Genomic DNA, 12,668 nt, shown 5'->3' with positions numbered 1-12,668 from the left:
CTGAGTGAATCTTTGAGTATGGTGTTTTCTTGAGTGTGTTCGTGACCTCTGGTATTTACCTCCCTTCACCAGAATGTGACAATGTGTTATATCCTCAGGGGGGTAGAGGTCCTGTGTGGTCTTTAAGGAAGCTCCCACCTTTGAAAATCCACCTTGGCTTGTAGCGGCTCTGAACAAAACACTGGCTCTCTGCAGTGCACTGGCTGAGGGCTAAGAGAGTGAATAGGGCCGGTGTCACAGGATCCACAACCCAAGCAACACTAATGACACAACAAATGCCGTGAAGGAGGATTAGGCCAGCTTACACAGCCCCTCAATACACCTCCACTTTACACTTTCTCACCCCGGCCTCATTGTATGGGCGTACTGTTTGTGTAGCGGGATAGAGAGAGGGAGGGTTTGAGGAGAGAGGCTTATGTTTTATCCTCTCTCCCTTCTCAGAGCGTCGAGAGCAAAAGGTCTCTTTAGTTTGTGTGTCTTTTTGGGAGAGTCACATTAAACCACAGGCCCGCTGCTTGTTGCATCATCCACACCTCTGTAGGTGTTTGCTGTATATAATGAAGGAGGGCTTAACTATCACCATACAGATTTGTCAGCAGTAGGCCTATGATATTCTGTCAAGATCTGTTGGCATACCAGCTCCCTTCAGTTAGGAATTTGGTTCCTTTCAGATGCCATCTTTAATTTGGAAAATTCTGGGGATTAAAAGACAGTAGTTTTCTTTGCTGTGTGTGTGTGTTTAGTGAACTTCTTCATTGACCACATCTGTGTACCCATACAAAGAATGTGTCTATTGAGCGTTCATTACTCTTGCAAATACACAGGAATAGACATAACAGGTTAGATCAAGGACAACAAAGTTGAAAAAATAGAGGTTAAGAATATGTATATGAAATGTGCACAATGATAATATGTGTGTACAAACAATCCCGACCCAACACTGATCTTCCTCAACAGATGGAATTTGCCCAGTTGTCATAGATTTATACAAATTTCCTTTTTCTTCTGATCATTTTTAGGACTTCTCATTCATGTTAACTAAAAGGCTGAGATTGGTGGTTTGAATTCACCAATCAAAAGCTCCAGAACAGCTAATAAACGGAGGCTGCGGTGAGATTTCTTCCAAGGTGAAACACAATCTTTCAAAAGGAAAAATACATTTTTCTTTTGTACTTTGTAAAACCCAACAACAACAACATAACGAATCACATGATGACTGTGTATTATGCACAGAGGCCTCTGTAAACAGGTTTCACTGGGACTATTTCTTCTGAGGAAAGTAGTTCTAAACAAAAGAAGACATGTTGACTAGTAGGCACATCGTGTTTAAAGCCAGTGTGCAGACGTGACAGTGGGGAAAAAGGTAGACAAGTGGTCTGGATCCTACAGTGCTGATGAGAGTGAGACCTCCCACTGTGGTTGCCAGATTGGCAGAAACCCCCCGTGGAGAGAGTGCGTGTCTCGTGGCAACCCTCCCTGCCACAGTTACCATTGTCGTAGTAGATTGCTGGATTTGATGTGCGTATTGCCTCTTTGTGGAGTCATAACAGTCACAGGAATTATATAAGACTTGATGACAAGTGTGAAAGAGGCATACTGGAATTGACAATCATATAGGTTACTGAAATCATAAAGTTTACATTGAGTGTAAGTGATTAAGCAATTATTCAGTGAAGAATACTCTACTTTGATATAACGTTTGGTGTTTGTTCACGTGTGCATTCCTGAGCTGTTATCATCAGAGTCCTATTCCCTAGGTTATATGGAAGGGAAAGGCTTGGTATTCTTTTATGTCAACAGCTATTCAGTTTCGGTCATCAACAATCAGGCTGGGGCACAAGTCTGGTCACATCACCAACTTTATACCCGTATCACACAGGAGGCACAGCGAAAGGATAGGACTGCTCCATTCACCCAGTGCCAAGGCCGGGCCGTTCATCACAGCGTCACTAGACGCACCACAATGACACCCAAACAATAGGAAACACGGAAATAATAAGGCAAAGTTTATGAGCTACCGTGAATGGAGAGGGAGAGAGAGAGAGTTCACTGACAGCTCCATCTCTCGCCCGGTAGAGTTACCTCTGGGGAGAGATGGAGGGAGTAGAGGAGAGAGGTTGGGAATGCAACATGTTTTAATCTCAGCAAACAAGGGTGTTGTATCGCTTTTTCTCTCTCTATTGTCTGGAAGCACCCCAGGGGGGGAGAGGTGTTGGCTTTTTGCGCTGCTTTTGTCCTGTGTCCAGCAGAATGGCCTTCTGGGGAAACCTGAGTGGGCAGGTGCAGGGGCGATCAGCAGCATCGAGTGTCACAGTGTTTCCTCTACTGGTGTTTACTTTTTGTTTATTTGCAGAATGAGAGACATGGACACCTCTCTTTCTCTCTCTCTGTCCCTCTCTCTCAGTCTCTCATCCCTTCTTCTTCTTCCCACCACGTTGTCCTTTGTCTCTCCCTCCTCTCCTTTCTAAACGTCACTGTACGCTCACATGAAGGAGCCACATGTTTGGTTATTTGTTTGTTGAAGGCTCTACAAAGACTAAATACTTCCTTGTCATTTCTCAATTGTGAAAACAGTATTGAAAAAGGACAAGCAATAAATAATAACCCAAACAATACACAGGAGCTTATTCTGTTCCAATTTTTGTTCAATGAAAATGTCGAGAAAGCATGCAAATCAAAACCAAGCCTCTCAAAATATGAATTCAAGTCAAAAAACTAAAATGATTTAACCTGCATGCCACATAGGACATTGAATAATAAAAACAAAAGTTTTGATAGTTATTCTTCTAAATGCCACAATGTCAACAAATGAAATGACTACTTTATTTCTAAAGTCTGTGATACATAACTGAATGAGTGCATTTGAATTATAAATTACAGCATGGTAAACTGCCGTCCCATATCTATCGACAAGTGAACCACACCAAGAACTCACACACACACACACACACACACACGCACGCACGCACGCACGCACGCACGCACGCACGCACACACACACACACACACACGTTGAATCTGTCTAATAAAAGATCTGAGCTCTTTCATTTTGTTGTTGTGTGCACATCATGTATTTTAGTTTAATGGTTTGGGCCAAACAGGTGAACATCTTCCGCATTAATTACAGTGTGTGCTTCAAATGTGTAGCTGCTGGCACAGATGGGCAACATCTACTGTAAACTAGAAAAAAAAGTCATAGGCTATATTTGTGTCTCACGGCCTTAGGAACATTTAAACAGTCTAATTTTTCCTCTGACGATCAGAAATGACATCTAACAGCATACGTCATGACAAATGCTATTTTGATAAAGTTGTTCTTAATGCCTTTGCCATGGGTACGCTCACCCAGGAACTCCAGCTGGCTTAGTATAAACACTACCTCCTTTGTCCAAAGAGGGTGCAAGAATGAACAGAAACGGAAAGTTCCTCGTAGCACCTTTAAAGCAACATTTGAGAACATGTCCTTGTGCATACTGGAAAAAGAGGGGCTGAATTTATGACAACTATTCAGCAAATAAGCACACAAGGTTGAAGCCACATCAGACGAAAATAAACTGGAGACATGGCTGACTGGGAATCTATTAAGGAAGTAGGAGCGGGGCAGGACGGACAGAGGAGCAGTGAGGGGTCAGTTTGCTGTTAGCTAAGAAACAACGGCCGGGCAGTAACTTTAGCTGCTGGAGGGACAAGCGCTGGTGTATTTCCTTCCATTGCGGGCAGGCAGATATCTTTACCTCGTGACAACACACACCTGTGTGTATCACATGACCTGATCGCCACTGTGGGAACAGCCAGCGAGATGTACTCAGTCAGTGTTCTTAATATTTCTTAATAAGATATGCATTTCTGCACAAACATACACGCACACACAAGCACGCACGCACGCACACACACACACACACACAAGCGCGCACGCACACACACACACACACACACACACACACACACACACACACACACACACAAAAATACACTGACAAATACATGCACATACACACACGCACGCATACACACACATACACACACGCACACACACACAGAATCAGCAAGACAACACTTTTTATCCTGTTCTGTTATTTCAGGCTGTCTTTTAATCATGTTTTGGAATATCCTCCTGCTTAAGGAATTACCAATATTTGAACACAGTTAAATTAAAAAATCACGCACATAATCCGCTGCACTTAATATAGAAACAGCCATTTTCCATTTTGATGAGAGTCTGAGAAGAATTTTCAATTAGTTTCCATGCTGAAATGCCACGACTCACCTAAACAGCCTCTGAGCAGCAACTACAAGCCCGACCCGGCTGAATAACTTAACGTAAGAATAAATTGTATGTTCTGTACTAATTTCATTAATAATATAATACACATCTAATTTTCATACAGGATCCCTGCTTCCTGCCAACATAATCATAGTCTATTTTTAGGATACAGGCTTTTAATTGGCATATTCCGATGAGACACAAAGAAGCCTGTGTTGAAAATGTAAACTGTGTAAGATTTTCTTAGAAAAAAAGGAACATACATTAATTATAGTTAATGTACTCAGATAGACTTTGCTGTATATGAGTAAATCTTTACAGTCACACTGCAGTTTTGGATGGTATCTTTGGCGTAAAAGAAGTGGCTTGTTTGAGAGTCTGCAGTCACTGTGTGTGTTGTGTACAGAAAGTATCGTTGTTCGAGGTCATTTTCTTGGATCTAGCATCTTCCCAGGTTTCTTTTTAAGTTCACAACAAAGGTTTAGCCTAATTTTCCTATTTTCTTGGCCATCCTGGATATTAATTATGTTTTCAACCTGTTCATGTTAAATCTCTTAATAATAGTCACAACGCCTAATTATATTTATATCGGGTACAATATTTCCATACTATAGAATTCTCTACCATGTACAGCTTTCTATTTAGTTTACATCTCATTTTATTTTACATTATATTTTAGATTTATACCGTATCTTTACATTTTTCTATCTCACATTCAACAATTACATTCAATTACAGCAGATATTTTTTATCTTATTTGTGTGGGTGGGTAGGCCTATATTACTTCATTCTAATTTTTATTTTCATATTGCCCACTACAACTTCAATTACAGGTAGGCTTACTTATGTGTTTTGGTTGAACACAGATAGGTTGTATTTAGCAAGCAACCCAAACCATGACCTGTTCAAACCATTCATCCAAGTATCTTTGCATATAAAAAGCTGCTGGAGGCTTGGTGACATTGTGCTGCTCATGAACATGCTGACCTTCTTTACGTTTCCTTTGTACTCCCTTCTGGCATGTTGTTCTCAGTTTTGTACAACCTCTAATAAAGAATAATAGAAGAGAGAGGGAAAGAAAAAAAAGATCTGAGCTAGCTAGCTTAATCATTGTCAGTTAGCACGCTCATTAGTGTGTTCCATAGACTGTACATAAAAGAGGTGTGGCAAAAATGTAGCAAAAAGATGTAGGCTATAACTCCCCTTTCACGACTCTCTAAAATACATGCCTCTTTAACAGAGCATTTCGTTTGCATTTAAAAATGGATGTGACATAGCTAACACAATTCTATAGCTTCCTCCATTTTGGACCACTCTCAAGTTCAGCACCATCAAGTCAAGACATCTTGCTATTGGCAACAAGTGCATATAATATATAATAATATCGATCTCGGTATAAAAGTCTTGAAAACAATTAAAAAATGTACACCACATGTGTGTGTCTGAAGTGACAGGGAGCTGCTCTGTGGTGAAACAGGGCCCTGCTCGGTGATGGACTGGGATGTGACAAGCTGCCAGCTCATATGGTGTTGAGCCTGAGTCACATAGCTCTGGTCTGCCTCAGTCTCAAAGCTCAGACCCCTTAAGTCCAACCCTCCCGCGTCCCCACTTTCTCTCTCTATCTCTCTCTCTCTCTCTCTCTCTGCCTCAGTCCCACCACACACACACACCCCCAGCCTCATTTGGACCATTAGGGCCAAGACAGGAGAAGCCTCGTTGTTGTGCACACACCCCACTTCTTCTCTTTCATTTCCTGTCATCTATTCCCCGATGCCGTCCCTCCACTCCTCCATCTCGCTGCCCTCACATTGCGGACAACCCGTCGGGACTAGTTGTTGACGGGGGAGTTAACAGCGCATTGGGGTGGTGTTTAAAGGGTTCTGGCTCTACATGACTGTCAGTCTAACTGGCTGTCTCAATGACTCCATGATGAAGGCCATTTTTTTAGGTCATTTTACCCATCCATTCATCCGTCCATCCATCCATCCATCCATCCATCCATCCATCCATCCATCCATCCATCCATCCATCCATCCATCCATCCATCCATCCATCCATCCATCCATCCATCCATCCATCCATCCATCCATCCATCCATCCATTCATCCATCCATCCACCCATCCATCTATCTATCCCTGAACTCTTGCCCCTTGGCTCATTCCTAAAAAGTGAAGAAACTATTAAAACTGCTCATTGAGGAGTTTTTGGCAGCCTCAACCCTATCTTATTCCAAGCCTATATTGTTTTCAGTGTCTCTCAGGAAAACCATTCTCTGGCTAAGTCTAGCTAAGAACAAACTCTATTGTTGCTTAAAGTGCAGCCACATAAGAACATAACTCGAATTTCTCTCAATCCCATATCAGAATGTCTGCGGTATGAAATTGAGTCTATGCATAAAGGGAAAATGTTGAATTTTTCATGCTGATATCACTTACCCGAGATTATAAGATATCGTGCAAAAATGAACACCTGGTGTTTCCTACTGGTTTACAATATTGAATGAATAGCATTAACTTTCATTTCATGTTACAGTTAATTTCCTTCTTATTCATAGCATATGACTATATATATATATATATATATATATATATATATATATATATATATATATATATATCAATTGTGATGTATACAGTGTACTGTAAGTAAATATTTAGCTTGATAATAATTTCACATACAATTTTTTTTATTAGATTTAAGTCAAAGTTTAAAGTTATGTACTGAGTTTTATTGAGAAATGAAAAGACTTTATCTAAACCCAAATTAATTAATTGATGGGAACTGTAATCTACATTTTACTTAAAGAGATCCTATTATACTACTTTTCTGGTCTTAATTTCTTGTTAAAAACTAATCACAAAAAACTATGTAGATTTTCGAGACACTCTTCCTCTTACCCTAGCGAGCACAGCAGTCTCTCTCTACACACTGCTTTGAGCTTCTCCGCCCCTAACCCCCCTGCTGCAAACCCCACTCCGTTGTGATTGGTTACCTTCCTTCCAGCAGCGGGAAATTTCCAGGAAGGTGGGGGCATGCAGCCGGAGCTTGCCTGAGCGGCAGCATTACCATACATGGAAACATGACAGAAACGACCCGAGCGTGACAGAGAAAACATGGAAATTTGAACAAGTTCGGCTCTACCGGCTGCCATAGGGGATTTTCTTATGATTAGTAACAAACTGCATAGTTCATTCCATTGCATTTCTTGGGGGATTATAAGAACATGTTATTAGGAAATTTAGGATTAAAGCAACAAAAATATAAATTTTTTTCTACATTTTATTTAGAACTTTTTGAAGAAGTCTATACAAACAAACAACGACCAAGAAACTACAGTAGATAACACATGCAGAGATACACTGTTGCTGCAGTGTCCAAAGACTTGATGGGAATGTCGGTACAGGGTTAAATTGTCCTAGACAGACACGGTCTGTGGATGTCCATACAGTGAACATGAAAAGATAACGTAGGCTAAACATAAACAGTTAATGGACCCACAAAAATGAACATGGTTTACTCAGGTGCAATGTATTCCATTTTCATTATGATAGAAGCAAAAAGTTGACCCTCAAATCTGAACAAATCTACAATATGCGTAAGGCAAGGACTATCTACCTCCTCTAAATTAACACATGAAACCATAGCACAGGGCCACTCGGGGAGGCTTAGCTATAGACCTACAAGACATTAAAGCCCACATCTCACACGTCTCACAAGCAGTTGGAGCTTTCACCTTCAGTTTGTAATGATAAAAGCCTAAAACCAAGCTTGGTGTGTGTGGGAATATCTGAAAATATCACAACCTCCAAATACCTGCTCTTCTCTCAAAAATGAGTGTAATGTATGTGTGATGGGTGTGTTGATGTGGAGAAAACAAGAAGAGACGAGTGGATGGAGCAAAGACGAGAGGAAGGGTGAAGACCTGAAGAGGAAGAGGGCTGAGGAACAGGGGGGGGGGGGGGCGGGGCTGATACAGGGCCATTACTACGCTGTTTGACATCATCAGGGATTCTGCCTCAGGCCACAGCCACTAATGGGGGTCTCTCTGCCCCTCTCTCTCTCTCTTCCCCTCTATCTATCTCACACATAACAATCACATTCAGAACGCACACTGCATGTACGGATATGAATTCATGCATGCTTCAGTGCTTAGAGCTATACAAGCAGACACATGTGAAGAATACACATGTGCACCACTACGCACACAGCTGAGCCGCCATGTCCAATCCAATAAGCGTTTTAAACAGAGTTTAAAATAACAAACAGCTGCATCTATACTTTCGTTGGGTACCTCAAACAGCCTTAATTCTGATGCAGAGCTGTGCTGCACATATTGTTCTGTTGCATTCAAATCGCCTGAATAATATGTACGGCATCCTATTTTCCTGTTGCGTCACGGGTAAAGCGATCTGGTATTGTCGTTCATGTAAGTGTTGATGTGTCATCTGCGGGACAAAAGGGAAACAGTTTAGCCCCTCTATCTCACCCTGTACCTTGAAAGCCACACCACTTGTGCATCTCCGCACAGTCTTTGAGGGAAAAAAGGCTTACAGCGCCACGCTTCCCAGAAAAGCCAACTCACCCCCACCAGCATTTGTTGTGTTCCGCGTAATGTAATTCAAACTGCTAAAACCCCTTTGACAGCAGCTTCAATGCTTCAAGCACTAAATCAGAGTCTTACATGGAAAACGGTGGGAGAGGGAGAATAAGCAGTGTGGAGAAAGAGAATACGCATCCAGATAAAAAGAGAGAGAAAGAGAGAGGCAGAGATCCAGTGCAGTAGTGGTGTATCTGAGAGGTGGCCCCATCAGAGGGGCAGTGTGGTGACTGATGTAGACAGCTGGACGTGGATTTTTTAATCTGTCTAAATAGGATCTGCCCAATGCAGGCTTTTCTCCCGAACAGCAGGCCCAACACTGGGGTTGTGACAGCCAGACGACAGCATGGGACTACAGCACTCAGAGATGACACCGCTGCTGTGTGTGTGTGTGTGTGTGTGTGTGTGTGTGTGTGTGTGTGTGTGTGTGTGTGTGTGTGTGTGTGTGCGTGTGTGTGTGTGTGTGTGTGTGTGTGTGTGTGTGTGAAACAGAGCAATACGCACATGCATCTGTGTGGAGAGGAATAAGAAGGAGAGAACCCAACAGTTAGACAGAGAGTCAAAATGTCTTCAAGTGTTGCCGACAGAATCGTTAAAAAAGCTATGTAGTTTTCCTTTTAGATTTCCCTCTGATGCCAAACATTAATTGTGATGCAGTTTATTGTGGACAGGCTACATTCAGATGACAGCTGTGATGTAACTGAGATACAACAGTCAGGTTTCCATCCATGAAGAACATGTCCAAATAAAAAGCTAAATAGTGCATGTTTAATGCAAATGTTTTTATCCGGAACTGTTTTGTGAATTTTTGGATGTATTGAAATAACCATTTATTATTTTAGAAGAGGACACACTGAGATGAAGTGATAAAAGAAAACACCAGATACACCTCAAGTGGTGGGAAATGAGGTTGAAAACATGTTGGATATGTTGCATTTATGTCTTTGGTGTGTGCATTTGAGGAACTTAACAGTTCTTCAGAGCAGGAGTTTCAGTGGACGTTGAGGTCACATGCATGCCTCATGTACGTATTGTACTTAAAGTCTGCTTCCATTGCAGTTTGTCAAATTTTGTTTTGACCAATTTTCATTTGAACACATTCTCATTCTTGTGGATCCAGAATTGTAAAACTAAAATCATACCCAATAGACTATTGTTACGCTTTTATTTTGTGTAGAACTTTGTGCTACCTTTTGTGGGGTATGAAAAGAGTTCTACAAATTGACACAGAATATGCATCCCATTTAAAAAAATATATCAAAAACCATTACAATGAAAAATTCAAACAATACAGGGGGCATGGTGATGAGCAAACAAAATACAAAGAAGAGTTAAGAACACAAATTACAGATGAGGAATGGGAACAGATACTTCATGACATTTTTACAAAATGACCATTTTATTTGGGAGATATTCCTTTTTAAAATGAATTGTAAATACAAAATAAGACTGAGCTCTGAATGATGGAGGAATTGTGGTGGAAATTATGCAGAGTACTAATGTAACATATCTTCTATTAATGCAAAATATAAAATGTATTTCGGTTAGACATTTTAAAGTTAATGAAGATGTTTGTTTACAAGCATACACTGCTGATAAAACCTAGAATAGGTCTTAGTCAAGATGAAAATTATTTATTTAGATTCCTGAGAATAACTGCACTGAAGCGAATAACCAAAGGGTGGGGAAAAAAACTAATCAAGTTATTAAAACTAAACGCATTGATAGGAATAATGAGAATAATTAATACATGGAATGTATTAATGTGGAGATCTACATATATCATCTTGTGCCTGTGTGTGTGTGTGTGTGTGTGTGTGTGTGGGTGTGTGTGTATGTGTGTGTGTGTGTGTGTGTGTGTGTGTGTGTGCGTGCATGTGTGCCTGTCTGTGTGTGCTTGTCTGTGCGTGGCATGTAGTTGACTGTGTCAGTCGGGCCTATTGTCGACCCTTTCAGACAGACTAACAGGCACTCGGGGCCCCGGGACCCAGAGAGTGATGGGAACACTGTTTAATTGGGGTAATCGGCGCGCTGTTAGGGACCTGCTTATTAAGAGAAACCCCCTCACACACATACACACACACACACACACACACACACACACACACACACACACACACACACCGCCTCGCCTCAGCATGGACAGACAGACAGGCAAAGTGACAGCTATGCCTCTCGCCACCGTCTCACATCCCTGCGTCAAAGACCTCGAATGAGCAGGCGGGGATACAGTGTATGAATGTGTGCATTACAATGACATGGAGTTTAACACTAACAATGTTTAACAATACTTAAATGAGCCAGTGAAACAGTGCCTATGCCTGGAGATAGAGATAGGGTAAAAGGTGGTGGTGGGGAAAATACTGAGCTCTGGAAATGTTTCCCTTTCGACATTCAACATTGAAAAGAAAACATTTTAATTTGTAATTTTATAGGCTCTAAAGTTAACACCAACATGACACATAAAATACTGTAGTCTGATCTATTATAATCTACCTTTGTACAAATTTTACTCAGTAAACGGTCCGCCTGATCACTTTTACAAAATGCTCACTGGGCATGCTCAGCATGATTAAACAACAATTGAGTTCATTGTCTGAGGCAACAATGACGGAGATTGTTTCATCTCGTCTCATCCTGTGTTATTGTTGTTGTAAGAGAGAGCGATGTGAGGATTAGACACTGTCTGACTCTGCTAACCCCCAACTGCACACAGACAATCGCTAACACACACACACACACACACACACACACACACACACACACACACACACACACACACTCACACACACACACACACTCGCAGGAAACACGCAAACTTTTCCCAACCTCCGTGCTCACATTTACCCCCCCCCCCCCCCCATAAGTAATTTGTTGCTGTAATATGAACAAATCAGTTTGCTGCCGTCTGACCTACCAACAGGTATCAGATGCTGCGTCTTTGTTGTTTTTTAAACATGAGTGCATAACCTTCCGACTACCATCATAACTGTCATTTTAAAAAGCAGAGAAAATCCCATGAACATGTCTTCATCAGTCTTATTCTGAAGCTTCGCCTTCACTTTTTCATCTACTATATCGCCTCATTCAAATCTTTCATTTCTTCCGGTTTCCTCCCTCCCTTCTCTCCTCCCATTATCCATGCGTTTTGAAACTCCACATTAGAACCTTTGGAGAGGCGTGGAGATGGGAATTCTGTTTTCCTCTTTTCTGCCACCCCTCCTCGTTCACTCATCCTGAGACAAAAGGCCTTTTATGGTTTGTTGTGTGTTCTGCTGGTCTTACATGTAGAGATGTTGCCCTGTCCACTGAGAGGTCAACACATATTGTTTATGAAAAACAAAAGGATGACGACGTGATGTCATGTCTAGACTCCATGCAAATGAACGTGGTCCATAAAAAACCTCTCGCAAGCGTGCATACAGTATTCTCAAATCCACGTGATGACACACGCACGCACAAACACACACACAAACACACACACACATACACACAGACACAGGGTGGTCGAGTGGGAATGATTATGTTAATGATAACAATCATGGCTGTCATCACCGTCTCCTCCACCATGTTAAAAATTAATCTGAGTTAACGGTAATCCACGTCTCCTCATTAGATTACTGGTGTGGGGAGGGGAGACTCACGGGCCATCTGCACATCATTAACAGAGTCTCAGTGACAGCCCTCTCCTCTAACATCAACTTCCTCCATCACTCCATCCTTCTGCCCTTTCATCCATTCCTCCATCTTTGTCTGCATCCTTGTTTATCCATCTCCTGCCGCTCAGTCTCCTCTTCCTTTCTCTC

The sequence above is a fragment of the Ammodytes marinus genome (assembly GCF_949987685.1).
Source record: "Ammodytes marinus genome assembly, chromosome: 2".
Classification (NCBI taxonomy): Eukaryota; Metazoa; Chordata; class Actinopteri; order Uranoscopiformes; family Ammodytidae; genus Ammodytes; species Ammodytes marinus.
This window is presented reverse-complemented; position numbering follows the sequence as displayed.